The sequence below is a fragment of the Trichoplusia ni genome, chromosome 5, assembly GCF_003590095.1.
Source record: "Trichoplusia ni isolate ovarian cell line Hi5 chromosome 5, tn1, whole genome shotgun sequence".
Taxonomy (NCBI): domain Eukaryota; kingdom Metazoa; phylum Arthropoda; class Insecta; order Lepidoptera; family Noctuidae; genus Trichoplusia; species Trichoplusia ni.
Window position 1 is genome coordinate 15,238,611 of NC_039482.1, and position 14,444 is coordinate 15,253,054.

The following is a 14,444-nucleotide window of genomic DNA, read 5'->3' on the forward strand; positions in this document are numbered from 1 at the left end:
AAAGCTTTAAGAAAATCTTTATTTGATTTTGTCAATTTCTTCACGTTTTTCTTACGTCTGTGCACCTTAACGGTTGTTGTCGGAATAGGACGTTTTATTTTCAGTGGAGGGTTTTTATCATATACTATCATTTTGCTTTCCTTAAATGACGACGTAATTGAATATGTTCTTCACCAAAGTCAATACAGTAACCAAACTGATCTACAATCCTGACAGATATGGCTGACATTATATTTTTGTTCACTGGGAAGTAAATAACTTTCTGTGGTATTTCTGTGTAGCCGTGACTTGAAGCAGTCTTAGATATGAATTCGTGAATAAAATGAGTCGGTAATCCGTTGTAATTTGAACCGTGCACAAGATCACATTCGATTCTGATTGCAGATGGTAAACTGCTGTTATTAACGGGCACATTCGGTCTTGTTTTTAATACTGAAAAGTATAGTAAACCGCACTCCTATTGATACAGATAAATGAAGAGGTGGTTGAAAATACGAGACCAGTTCTGATTTATTTCCAGAGATGGTAACCGTAGTAGACATGTTTGCATACTGAACTGTTTTAAATGATCCTGTTTATTTTATTTCTTAATAAGACCAAATTTTTTTTAAGAAATTTAAACATAAATGTCCACAGTTGAAGGGGTGATCACGTTGTATATTTTCATAATTATATCGAATGTTAGAACCTGCATATTTTATAAATTCCTTTGGTGGCTTAAGATTCCCATAACTATCGAAATACTCAATATAATCGTTATATTTTGCATAGGCTACCCAATGAGAACCAGGATTTTTAGAACTATCTAAATTAATAACTCCACATTCTTTTTTATAAGGATATTTAGGGAGCTCATCTCTCATAAAGACACCTCTAAAATGAGGAATTTTATGTCCATACTTCAAAATGTCAAAGTTAGTTAAGGCTCGTTTGGGTAGCCGATATCTTAGTTTTTTTCTTTTGACACGAAAATTCCAAGACCACCTTTGTGTGATTTAAGGTGTAGTCCTTTCCCAATACATAGAGCTTCCATTTTTTCATTGTGTCTCCTCGATTTCTCATACAGCTTTTTATCCATTTTGTATTCATTTATGGTTTTGGCAATACCAGCTGCACCGCCTGCTAAAGCTCCCGCCGCGGATAATCCGGCAAAAATAGGAATCAGAGGTAGTACTCCCCCAGTTTTTGGAATAGGAATAACACGGGGGAGTTTAATGGATGAATCATCAGCTAATTCTCTGGTAGCGGCAATAGCTAATTTTATAGCCATTTTCTTGCTCTTAGGTTTTAATTTTTTTATGTGTCTTTTTGCTTTTGTAATAACAGTTTTTAATTTACTTTTTAATCCTTTCCCAGATGTAACTCTTGGAGAATGCTTTTTCCTCAAACCAGAACCAGTTTTAATTTTTGCTGACATAGCCTTACTTACTAAGCGTGCCGCGTGTTTTTCGCCTGTACTGGCATCGGAAGCAACCGCTCGCTGTTTCGCCATTTTTAACAAAATTAAATCAGCTTTATGTCGCTCTTTCAAGTTTGATGACTTGTGATATGCAATATCGTGATCTTTGCAATATTCGTCCAACTTATTAACATCGTTTTCTCCTTGCGCAAGTCTTTTTATTAATTTAGTACCAGGACCACAGTAATTATATCCTGGTAAATGAAATTCAAATGGTAAATTATTAATAAGCCAATTGAAAAGACTGCTCTCTCCAAAACACATTATAAGACTGATGGTTCCGGTTTGAATACTTTAATAAATAGTTATGCGATTCGAGTTTGTTGTTAATGTTATTTTATTTATAATATGACATTCGATTTATCAATCCAACTGCTTTCAGCTGAAGACAAACCTAGCCATTTTACTAAAACCCTGCTACCTTTTCTTCTGAGAACTTTCTCGACAAGATATACATTGGGATGTTTTGTTTTTTGAAGTTCTTGTGTATAAAATGCACCTAAAATAGGCTGACCTCTGATTGTATCTTCGATTAAGTAAGTTATAGGAGTTGTATTTTGTATTTTACGAATTTTAAATATTTCTGTTGACCAGTTGGGAGTATAACCTTTTTCAAATGTTCCTTTGTATTTACTGATACGCACATAATTACCTACTTTGTACTTGCTTTTTAAATTATCATTTTTTAGCAACTTTAAATACCTTTCTAATATCGTTTTTTCATTATTATTATCCACATTGGCAGGGATTTTATTAATAGTGCGATGGCGAGTGTGATTGTATTTGTAAATAACATCATTGAGGGTATTATTTACCCAATTGTAATTGCCTTTTAAACTAAATTCCTTATAGACTTTAGATTTCAATGTCCTGATAAATCGTTCAACTATTGAAGCCTTTTTTGTTGAGAAGGTTGAATAATGGATAATATGATACGATGTCATAAGTTTCTGAAATTTGTTATTATAAAATTCTGCTCCATTATCCGTTTGCAGATTTTTAGGAACACGCCCTTTATCCAATAAAGTTTTGAAAGAGTTACACACATCTCCTTTGGTTTTACTTCTCATAGGAAAGGCCCAAGCATATTTCGAAAATGTATCAATGACGGCAAGAATATATCTGTAATTTTTATTTTGTTTTGAAATTGATTGCATGTCAATTAAGTCTGCTTGCCACAAGTCATCTATATCTTTCATGATAACATGTCTTCGTGGATAGTTCACCCTCGCATTTTTATGAATTTCGTTTACTACGTCAGCTTTGCTCATGTTCACAGTTCAGTATATTTGTCTTGAATTGAACTTTAACCCATTTAGTCCTACCGTACCATATACGGTACACCTGTTAGATTTTATTTTTTTCAGGTACCCGCATAATATTTTTAATATTATTTGATATTTATGTCGAGAAGAAGAATAGTGTTCATCGGAAAAAAATACGCCAGTGCAATTGAATGCTGATAATAGTGCAGATATATTGAACAAGTTTCGTAAATCTATTTTTTCTGCTGAGACATGGCTTCCAACAGGTAAATATACTACAATTATATAATTTATACAAATAATTTCCATCTTTTTATAAAACGAATATACTCCTTAGTTCATTGTGACATTATAATATCCTAATTATTTATTTATTTTTTAGTAATTTAGACATGAATAATGGTTTACCCTATTTGGTACGGTAGGACTATATGCCATTTCAATTCACTTTTTTTGCTTTTCAGACCATTATCCCTGAATTACATCTTATCTTTATTGGAAGAGGGGGATGTTGAGACAACCGAAGGGGAAAATGATGTATTCATACTTCCGCCTGATAATGCGAATGCAGAACTGACAGACGAGGACTCTGGAGACGAAGATCAGGTCAATGTCAATAATCTACCTCCCAGCTTGCTCAGAGCGGACTGTTATGAGGATTCCCGAATTTCGGTTTTTAAAAAACAAAGAAATAAAACTTAGATGAAAATTGAAGGACACTTTAATTACATTAGGACTCGGTAAATAGGGCAAGTGTCACGCGCGGATGATGGAATCGAACTGTCGCAAAGAGAGCATCTTATTATTATGAACTATCAAAAGTGCTGACAAGGGATATAGAAAGAGCCGTTGGGCACTATCATATACATTACATATATATAACAGCCCCCAGGGTTTTGACTAAACTTATCCTTAAAAGGTTAAGTTTATGCAAGGGATTTACGGATTTTAGGTGCGGAAATGTCGGAAGAACTAGCAGCAACTTCTGTGAGCTCTTCAGCTTTTTCCATATTACATTTGAAAGCTTGTCTATTTAAGAGACGATGACAAATGCCCGATTTTATAAACTTACAAAATAGTACAAAAATAGCTATACAATAATAACAGATATAATATTTGTTACATAGGAATAATATTCACCATATAAAACAATATGTGGTTTTTCAATTAATTTGTCAAGGTTATTGACAATGCGACTGGTTTCCAAATTTCGTCGTGACGTTATAGAATCAAGGTTAATATAAGTAAGATTTAAAACGGGAATTTGAGGCTTAAGTTTCGATAATGTTTCCAAATTACAACAAGAGTCATTTACTAGATTAAAGTTAATTTTAATTGTTTGGACTTTAATTGTTTTGTAATATTTGGGTATTAACCTTGAGTCTTTATAAAAGGCTATACAATACGGAGGTAAGTTTATCATGCCTGTGCCTGATATGATAACTTCAGTATTGGAAGCTTTACAGTCTATGGACAATTTGGAAGGATTTGTAATGACATATAACCATGTATTGTTAGACAATGTTTGCCAAATATCTAGTTGGCCTTGAATAAATTGGGTCTTACAATTACTAGGCACAGATTTTAATGCTTTTGAGATTATATCCGATTCGCAGATCGGAGTCCTGGCACACGAGTAAGTATCTAGGTTGTCACATATATATGTAGTACTGGTTATTTATTGTCTTACAGCTACTTAGATTATCTAATTTACTATAATATGATCTATCTCTGTTAATAGCTAGATATTTAGTACAGGGAATGATCATGGTATAAGTATCATGGGTTACAGAAACTGGATAAGGTATGTTATGATATAAATCATAGCTCCTGGAATTTACTAAAGGTATTTTTAAGGCAAATACAACTTTGTTATTATTATAATAACTCGCAATTTCTGAAACATTCATTAAAGTGTGTATATTTTCTAAAGTTAAACGTAAAGGAAATTGATGATTATCAGCTAAAAACCTATAATTATTAACAAGCTCTGTAAATAGCTGTTTTGGACTTATAATAGAAGGATACAAAATATTTAATTTACTAAACATAATAGCGTTTACAGTGTCTTCTAGTTTAAAAGATAAAGTTAGGAGACTACTTTCTAATAAATTTAACATTCCATTGAATTTAGTTTTTAATATTAATTTATCAGCTAACAAGGTCAAGTTCTTTTGGAATAAAGCTATGTTATCAATAGCATCATTTAATCTCTGCTCGTTGACACTAATTTTATTTACTGAGTCTTCTATTGAAGAGAGTGTTGAAGTAGTTACTAATATATTTTGTTTAACTAATTCGGATAATTTAGATTGATCTTTCTCTATTAATTGAATAGCGTTACTATAATTTATTGCGTCGTCTTCGTTCATAGTACCAAATAGATTTTTGAATAGGGTGCCAATACCCCCAAACCAGGCTGAACGTTTAGACCTTGATTCAATTAAGTGAGAAATAGAATCGTAATCTCGAATAATGTCGTTGTATCTTATTGATAATGGCTGGTGCAAATTAAGACACTCGATATCGGTATACAGAGCAGTCTGCTTACATAGGAACTTAGAAGTGCCTATCACACCGTTAAGATTCTTAATATGCGGTTGAATAAATGAAATATCTATTGGAATTAGTACGCTAAGGAACGGAAGGAATTAGTACGCGTCTATCATTTTTAATGACCCAATGGGGTCAAAATATATGCCGGAAGCATTCGTGGAACTTGTGATGAACATTGCTTTTGCGGAACTCTGTCTTCCGCAAAAGCTGTAAAGGAATAATTAACTATTAATTAAAATTAATTATTAATTAAAAACTAAGACTAACTAACTAAACTAACTAACTAAACTTAAATATTACGTTAAGTTAAAACAAGCTTAAAGTGATTATGACACGGTGTCACGGCGATGAGCTAATTTTATTTCATCAAAATGATGGGACACGGGTCGTCTATTTATTAATAGCGTTATACTATTTCTACCATTAACCTTAATAATTTTATAAGGGCCTTTCCAGACCGGAGATATTTTACGCATACGGAGGTGATTTTTAAGGTACGCATAGTCACCAGCATGGTAACTTATAGGTCTTGTGCGGGCATCGTAATAGGCTTTGGAAGACTCTTTCGACTTCTTTATAAATTCGACGGCTTTATCACGCGTGCATTTAAGGCGGTGTTGAAGCATCTAAATATAGTCCGGATACGAGGCATTTGTGTTAGGTTCATATATGGAATTAGGAAGGATTGGTTTATGACCGAAAATCAACTCGTAGGGAGTGAAATTTGTTGTTGAATGTATAGATGTATTATAGGCGAGCATAGCAGTATATACATATTTTGGCCAATTGTCTTGGTTTTCAGATATGTAAGATTTAAGGTACTCCTTTAACCCTTAAAGTAACTTTGTATAGAATAGTATACGTCTCATTTGAATTAAGATATTTTCCTATTTAATTTAATTTTATCTGGAGTATTTTGTCATAAATGACATTTCTGAACGTTTTTCTCTAAGTTAAAATGACAAACCTTTTTTTGATTGTGGTAAATTCAAATCAGTTGTCAAAAATAACGAACGAGTCGCCGTCAGAAACTATTATCAAGGTGCGTTTTAGTTATTTTAGTGTTTTTATTGCTAATCATAGATTTCCAACACATAAAATGTAAAGGAGAACAGTTATTCTAATAGTTTTGATAGATAAATAACTTGGAAAATGCGGTATTTGTATTATTTTGGCTAGTTTTTAAACATGTATAGTATACTATACAATACTACAGTTGCTATCATTTACCATTGTTTTTATTTGTATAGCATACTATACAACGCCACAATTGCTACTATGTGATGAACCTCTCATTTTTTTGTTTTTTGATATGATGCGAGTTATATATGGTGCATAAGTAACGTCTTGGCTTTTATTTGAGTGGTGCTTGCATTGCATGTTTGCTTTATGTTGTTTTAGATCACAATTAACGGAAGAGCTAGACGAATATTGGCTTGGATTCCTGCACTAAATTCGTTACTAGACTCGTCATTTGAAAGGCTCGACATTCTAGGCAGCCCAGTTTTGCTAGCCAACCCAGTGGGTGAGGTAGAATCAAACGCCCTTTCTGATGTGGAACAAGAAAATACTCAAGTGCCCCTCACACCAATTCTGAACGCTGTATTTCTGAGCCCTACGCAATGCAACTATGATGCAATCTCGTCAATTGTTTCTATGGGTTCTGCGCCATCTGTTCAACCTTCTACTTCCATGGCAACACACCTTTGAGGACACGTGGGCAAAGAAAACTTACTGGGCCTTCTATTGCAATTAAAAGAATCAAAAGACGCTGTATCAAAAAACTAAACTTACGTTTTCGTTGGAAGAAAGTGTCATTTCAACACGGGGCTGACATATCTAATCGTACTTTTCAAGAAGCAGTACCAACTGATTGGTATGATACTGATTGGACCCTTAGACTATTTTTATCGATTTTTTAAAAAATAGAGAGAAGAATAGATAACGAAGCCATTGGCCGAGAGGCCTTTTGATGATGTCAGGTATGATAAATACGATCATTAGCCTCAGTTTACCGGGTATCAGAGTTGTAAATATTGCAAAGGAGGTCAAAGAGCATCAGCTGCTGAATTTAGCTTACCTTTTCGGTAGACTATTTCGTATTCAAATTCTTGAAGTTGGAGACGCCAACGTTGCAATTTACTGCTCGGGTCAGTGTGGTTGAAAAGCCATTTTAAAGGACGATGGTCAGTTATGATCATAAATTTACGACCAAACAGGTACGGTCTAAAGGTTTTGCAGCCCCAAACTATAGCCAATAATTCCTTTTCAGTTGTGCTATAGTTGATTTCGCATTTGTTCAGGGTTCTAGACGCATAGGCTACGGGATGGTCTTTGCCAACTGGCCCTTGAGACAGGATAGCAGAGATTGCATAGTTACTTGCATCACAAGTAAGGTTAAAAGATTTTGTGAAATCGGGATAAATAAGGACTGAAGCGCTAATTAGCTTATCTTTAAGCGTTTCAAAAGCTAACTGTTGTTCATTTGTCCAAACAAATGATACATTTTTCTTAAGAAGAGAGGAGAGTGGCTTCGATAATTTTGAAAATTCAGGGATAAAACGTCTGTAGTAAGATATAAGACCTAAAAATGATTTTATATCTTTCGGACACTTTGGAACTGGGAATTCTTGAACAGATTTAACTTTATTTGGATCAGGTTTTAGGCCATTTTCTGTTATAATGTGTCCTAGATAGCCGACTTCTTTTCTTAAGAATTCACATTTATCTGGTTGCAATTTCAAGTTAAAACTACGAAGTTTTTGAAAAACTGCTGTCAAATTTTGAATATGACTATTTAAGTCATGTGAATAAACGACAATATCGTCTAGATAAACAAAACATCTTTCGCCTTGAAGGCCTGTTAAGACATTATTCATTAGACGTTGGAAGGTCGCTGGCGCGTTTTTCAAACCAAAGGGCATTCGAGTGAATTCGAAATGTCCTTGGGGAACACTGAACGCGGTTTTACAAGCGTCTTGTGGAGACATTTTTATTTGATGAAATCCGGAAGCAAGGTCCAGAGTAGAGAAGTATTTAAAGTTACCTAATTGATCTAATATTTCAACAATGTAAGGAATAGGATAGATTTCACCAATTGTGATGTCATTTAACTTTCTATAGTCAATGACTATACGCTACTTCTTTTCACCAGAAGCATCGATCTTTTTGGGAACAATCCATATTGGAGAAGACCACGGAGATAAGGAAGGTTTAATAATATTCTGACCTATCATTTTCTTTATTTGGGAATTGACTTCTTGCTTATGTATTTCCGGGAAGCGATAAGATTTAACGTTAATGGGCTGATCAGAAGATGTGCGGATTTCATGCTGAATACTGTCAGTTGAGCTAAGTGGATCATTAGGTAAGTGAAATATATCGGAATAATTCGAGCACACGTCATAGAGGGCTTCGCTTTCTTCTGTATTTAGATGTGAAACGCGAAGAAGGTTAAGGACTTCGTTAGTTCTGTCGAGAACTGTTTGGTAAGTATTGTGTACTTGACAAGTTTCATAGTCGATCGGGTGTAAGGTAAGTTGCAGATTAGAATTTAGAGAGACAGGGTCTTCAGAAGTATTAAGAACTGTTAGGTTAATTCGATTATTCCTTTTGACTTTAGCTAAGCAGACCTTCTTTTAATTTAGGGTTACTTACTGAACGTTCTACAGTGATTTCAGAACGAGATGGTATTTGATAAATTGGGTCTGTGAAATTTAGTTTAATTTTATTTATTCCTAGGTTAAGAATATGACGATTGTAATCAATAGAACACTGATAATGGGTAAGTAAATTATTTCCTATGATACCATCATAGGGGAAATCAATTGGTTCTACTACGTGAAATGGGTAAGATATCGATTCTTTGCCGAATATAAGGTTCATATCGAAATTACCAAGGGTAAGTACAGCATTTTCTTTACTATCTATGCCTTTTAATTTAATTATGTTTTCATTGAGTTTCAGGTCGGAGTATGATTGAATAGAGGTCTTTTGGAGAAGGCAGATTGAAGATCCAGTGTCTACGAGTAAAATAAGTGGTTTCTCAGAAACGGATGTTTGAATGCAGACATGAGGTAAGGATATATTTCGATTATACGATATTTCATATATTTTATTTTCTTCCAGGAAATTGTCAGTAAAGCAGTTTTGGGCTTTTACTTGGGGCTGGTACGGGTAACCGTGAGACCCTTGGATTTAGTAGAATGGACACTTGCTTGGGGCTGGTTACCCGTGTGTATTTGGATTTAGTAGAATGGACACTTGCTTGGGGCTGGTTACCCGTGTGGTCTTTGGATTTAGGAGAATGGACACTTGCTTGGGGCTGGTTACCCGTGTGGTCTTTGGATTTAGTAGAATGGACACTTGCTTGGGGCTGGCTACCCGTGTGGTCTTTGGATTTAGGAGAATGGACACTTGCTTGGGGCTGGTTACCCGTGTGGTCCTTGGATTTAGGAAAATTGGTGCCGTTGACATGGAAGGATTTTGTGAGAGGTCGTATTTTGGGCCTCACGAGACACCTCCGTGAGCCCATGTAACGTTGTACGTTTTTATGCTCTAATTTCTTTGAATCTATAGATACTTACGAGTATATCGAGTTGAAGTTCTATAAAATACTCGTCTTTATATTGGAACGCGCCGCACGCCCGAACTCACGTCTCGGAAACCGGTTCCGTTGGCCGAACCCCTTCCACCGTTCGAACTGCGAGCGACGCGTCACGCGAGTCACCGATGCCAGTGCGACCGGGGAAAGGATTATTACCGACCTACCGCGAACAGCTGAGCGCGTACTCTCGAGTTCTATTTTTTCACAGTGAGGCCCTAATACCGGCCACTTAAAATATAAAACTTTAAATATATCTACTAATTAAATTCAGTGAACCCCATATCGGGTGAGTGTTGCAAAACGTTTACAAGCAATCGCTAGATTTAAGTAATGCATGACTTGCTAAAATTATCATTGTGCTACGATTAATTGCTTTTAATACTTTCACCATCATAGTGTTGCAAACCTTTAGTAGATATTTAAACTGTTATCTGTCATGTTCTAAAATGTAATTGACCTATAGTTTTAAATATTGTGTTTACCGACTTTACAATTTGCATTGACCTTTGGAACGGTTAACCTTGGCCGTGTCATGACGGTCAACCATTTTAAACTTACAACGACATTTTTATTATAGCATATCCTTCTCTTAAATTCGAAATCTAATAACACTGCTATTAATTTATTGCATAAGATGTATTAATTATGAAACTACTTTCATAATAGCTGTTATTCATCTTACAATTAACAACGTCACGTAGTTTTGCTAGCTAATGTACCACGCTGCCTAGACTGCCCCATCTCGATAGCTACTTAGTGCTGAATCACCGCTTTCCATTTTAGTATGTTGTGTTGCTAACGGGATGCCGCAGTAACGGACTGGATTCGGTCAATTTCTAAAGTTACCAATTACCGAATTCCAGGGTTCAAGTTCAAGTCCAAGTTGAGTCTCCAGCTTCAAGCCTCAAGTTCCAGCTCAAGTACTTGTAAGCCACCGAGGCTGCGTTTTCTACTCTTCTTCTTCTTCTTCCTCTTCGTTCCTGCCTAATGTCCTTGACGCCGTCATCTATCGACCGTCAGGATTAGAAACGTTCCTGCCGAAGACCTTGCCTGCCCTTGAGTCTCCGTCGGTCAGCTGCTACCCGGGAAGGAGACCGCGGACCCCTACACATCCGGATACTGAGGCAGGATAGTGGTGTTTCTCTTGCGACCTTCAATTCCTCGCGCGCTCGATATTTTAAAACCACCCCCAGCTCAACCGACTATTTGTTTTTTTTTTTAAGAATAAATTGTTAATCTAATTGTAACCATTTTTTTCTCACAAGCCTATCTGCCTAGAACCTACGCTACACCCACTATTCGTTTAAATCGTGGGTTTCGTCATATTGGGTATCATTTGTGCTCGTGGATGGTTGTGGTTCCGGATTATAATAGTCATCTTCACTGGTTACACAATTAACCCGAGCAGGTTTATAGTTCTCCTGATAAGGTTGCTTTTGATATTTGGGAGATGGATTAGCCTTGAACCGATTATTGTTGTACTCGCGTTTTCTACATGTTTCAATGGTATGACCTTGATTTTTACAATACCTACAGAATAGATTTTTATTATCTCGGTCATATTGTTTAGCCATTTGCGGCTTAGAATTGACATCATGGTTTGAAGGACGGGAAGGATATTGGGGTTTAGAAGCAATACGATGTAATGTTGAACTTTGGGGATTACGCTTATTATACGAATTTAGGATCTTCTCCTCTGAGACGGCAAAATTGATTGCATCGTTGAGAGTGGATGGGTTTCTACTGCGGACTAGATTAGAAATTTCGGGCTTAAGGCCAATTAAAAACGTGTGGAGTGCTAAGTCTTCCATAGCCGCTATACGACCCACTAATTTGCTTTTCTTTTTATTAGATAATGTTACTTCTGTTAAGAGCTTCAAAAGGCAAGTTTCGAGGCGTAATGCGAATTGGTTAACCGGTTCATTTAGTTGTTGGCATTCCCGTAATTCAGTCATTAGATGGGCATAGTGTTTTCTTTCACCGAACTGTGTTTTAAGGAAACTATTTAATTGGTCCCAAGAGTCGAATTCTTTAATGGAGCAAGCTACTTCGGCTTTGCCTTCTAATTGTGATAATATGTATTTAAATAATATTGGTTTTTGGGTATCAGAAGCTAAATCAATTGCGTTGTCACAGTTAGTTAGAAATGAATTCAATTTTTCACGTGTGCCATCGAATGTTTTTATAAATTTAAATAGAGTTCCAATTTGAATATTTTCATTTTTTTCTGGTTTAAGAGACATTTTATTAAACAAATTTTATAACGCGTCCACTAAAGATGTAGTTCGGTGTAATAGACAGCAACTGTAATGTGAGGTTTAGATAAGAGCGAGTGCGGTATCGAATGTCTTGATAGTGATAATTCCGAGTAATGGTTAACAATAACAGTGAGAGATTTAGAATATAAAGTTTGCAAACAAAAAATAAATTAGAATTAGTAACGCGCATAAGAAAATAAACCTTTATGTTTAGTTCACTGGATTTACGCACTTTCACGCACTTGTTTTCGAATTGTTTGAGATGAGTTGCACTTTCGCTGGGAAATATAATGTTTTCAAGACTTACAGGAACACGTAGAAAATGTACTGGAACATGACCACTTCTTTGGTCTGTTGAGGTTGAAGAGGCTTTCCCTCTCAGGAATCAGGCACGAAACAGGAACACAATCACAATACCCACGGGAAAAGTTATTCAGATTTTAGGATGTCCGAAAATAGATATGAATATTGAATTTTTTTTTTTGAGTTCGAGTTAATTTTGGCACTTCGACACTTTTATGCTTTAAAATAGTTTAGAATATGAGTCCAGAAGGAGACGTCCCAGGGATACCTTCACCATCGGTATCCCACCGCTGCCACCAAATTGTTATGAGGATTCCCGAATTTCGGTTTTTAAAAAACAAAGAAATAAAACTTAGATGAAAATTGAAGGACACTTTAATTACATTAGGACTCGGTAAATAGGGCAAGTGTCACGCGCGGATGATGGAATCGAACTGTCGCAAAGAGAGCATCTTATTATTATGAACTATCAAAAGTGCTGACAAGGGATATAGAAAGAGCCGTTGGGCACTATCATATACATTACATATATATAACAGGACGCAGAGCTACGTCAACCCGCTACAGTTAGTTTGGACAACATTGGGGATCCAGACAGGAATGATGAGCCCCTTCATAAAGTTTTAAAAAAATATAACTGGAGGAAACGGGATTACGAAGGCTCACTATCATTATGGCGACCTGATTACCACGTCCCTCAGGAAAAATCACCAATAGAATGGTTTTCTTTGTTTTTTTCGGAGGGTGTTTTTGATTTATTGACCACTGAGACGAATAGGTACATAGGAAGAAAAAACCTTGCTGCTGATATAAAAATAGAAGAGATGAAGTGTATGATTGGTGTTCTGTTAGTAAGTGGCTATTCTTCGGTAAATAGAAGACGAATGTACTGGGAGAACTCGCCTGACGTGAAGAATGAACTCATTGCTAGTGCTTTATCGAGAGATCGGTTTTCCTACATATTTTCAAATCTACATTGTATGGACAATCATCAGTTAGATTCTTCTGATAAATTTGCAAAAGTTCGGCCACTTATGAGCAAATTATCTGCCAAGTTTCTAGACCACTGTCCCCACAAAGAAAACCACAGTGTTGACGAAGCTATGGTGCCTTATTTTGGCCGACATGGATGCAAACAATTTATTCGTGGCAAACCCATACGGTATGGGTTCAAACTGTGGGTAGGAGCTACTGCGGGGGGCTATATAGCTTGGTTTGAGCCTTACCAAGGGGCCACCACAATTTTGAACGCCAGATATGCTGAATTAGGCCTTGGGGCTAGTGTAGTTTTGACATATTCAGATAAACTAATGAAACTTGAGCTTGGATCCAGATATCACCTATATATTGATAATTTTTTTACCGGGTTACCGTTGGTTGAAGAGTTAACGAAAAGAAATATGGGTGTAACGAACGAAGAAAATCGAACCGGAAAATGTCCTTTGATAGGGAATAAAGAAATGAAAAAGAAGGAAAGAGGAGAGTATGATTATCATGTTAGTGACTCGATTATAATCTGTAAATGGCATGATAACAGCATTGTTACAGTTTGCTCAAATTCAACGGGTATATTACCGTGTCATAAGGCAGACAGATACTCACAACAACTAAAAAAGAAAATTAGTGTATCTCAGCCTCACTTGATTCAGAAGTATAACCAAAATATGGGTGGTGTCGACTTATCTGATCAAAATATTTCGTCAGTCAGAACCAGCATCCGGGGAAAAAAGTGGTACATGCCCCTTATTCTACATTGTCTTGACATGTCAGTGCAAAATGCTTGGCTACTTTATAGATACAATGGTGGCAAACAAGACTTATTGTATTTTAGACGTCGTATAGCTATATCCATAATTGACTCAAATAAGTCTCGAAGCAAGCCTGGACCTAGCCGACAATCATCTATAACTATGGATTCCCGATTTGACGACAAGGGTCATTATATAATAAAACAGCCCGATAATAAAAGAACGAGATGTGGACATTGCCACCGACAA

General features: G+C 35.9%; 1 long non-coding RNA gene and 1 pseudogene across 1 annotated transcript; one reads left to right on the forward strand and one right to left on the reverse strand.

Moving 5' to 3' along the window:
• Positions 1-3,534: 3,534 nt before the first annotated feature.
• LOC113493709 lies at positions 3,535-5,491 on the reverse strand (annotated as a pseudogene).
• Positions 5,492-9,681: 4,190 nt separating this feature from the next.
• On the forward strand, positions 9,682-12,785 carry LOC113493711. Its single transcript, XR_003400603.1, has 2 exons — positions 9,682-10,172; positions 10,750-12,785. It is a non-coding gene; the product is annotated as an uncharacterized LOC113493711 (long non-coding RNA).
• The last annotated feature ends 1,659 nt before the right edge of the window (positions 12,786-14,444 follow it).